This window comes from Antrostomus carolinensis, unplaced genomic scaffold (assembly GCF_000700745.2).
Source record: "Antrostomus carolinensis isolate BGI_N321 unplaced genomic scaffold, ASM70074v2 scaffold5419, whole genome shotgun sequence".
Classification (NCBI taxonomy): Eukaryota; Metazoa; Chordata; class Aves; order Caprimulgiformes; family Caprimulgidae; genus Antrostomus; species Antrostomus carolinensis.
Window position 1 is genome coordinate 1 of NW_010337722.1, and position 238 is coordinate 238.

Below are 238 nucleotides of genomic sequence, written 5' to 3' on the forward strand. Positions count from 1 at the left end.
TATGGTTGGACTTGGTGATCTTAAAGGTCTTCTCCAATCACTATGATTCTGTGATTCTGTGATAGCAGTAGAGAATAAAGACCAACAATGAGGTCTTTCATTAAGGTAATTTTTAATGTGAAGCTGCATTCAAAGCTCAAACACGGGCTGCTTGAGTCGGAAAGACATTTTTCTGTATATATCTCTCAGCAGAGGGAGATCCCAGTCTCCTGAGCTTCCCTGCCAAGACAACACCCAC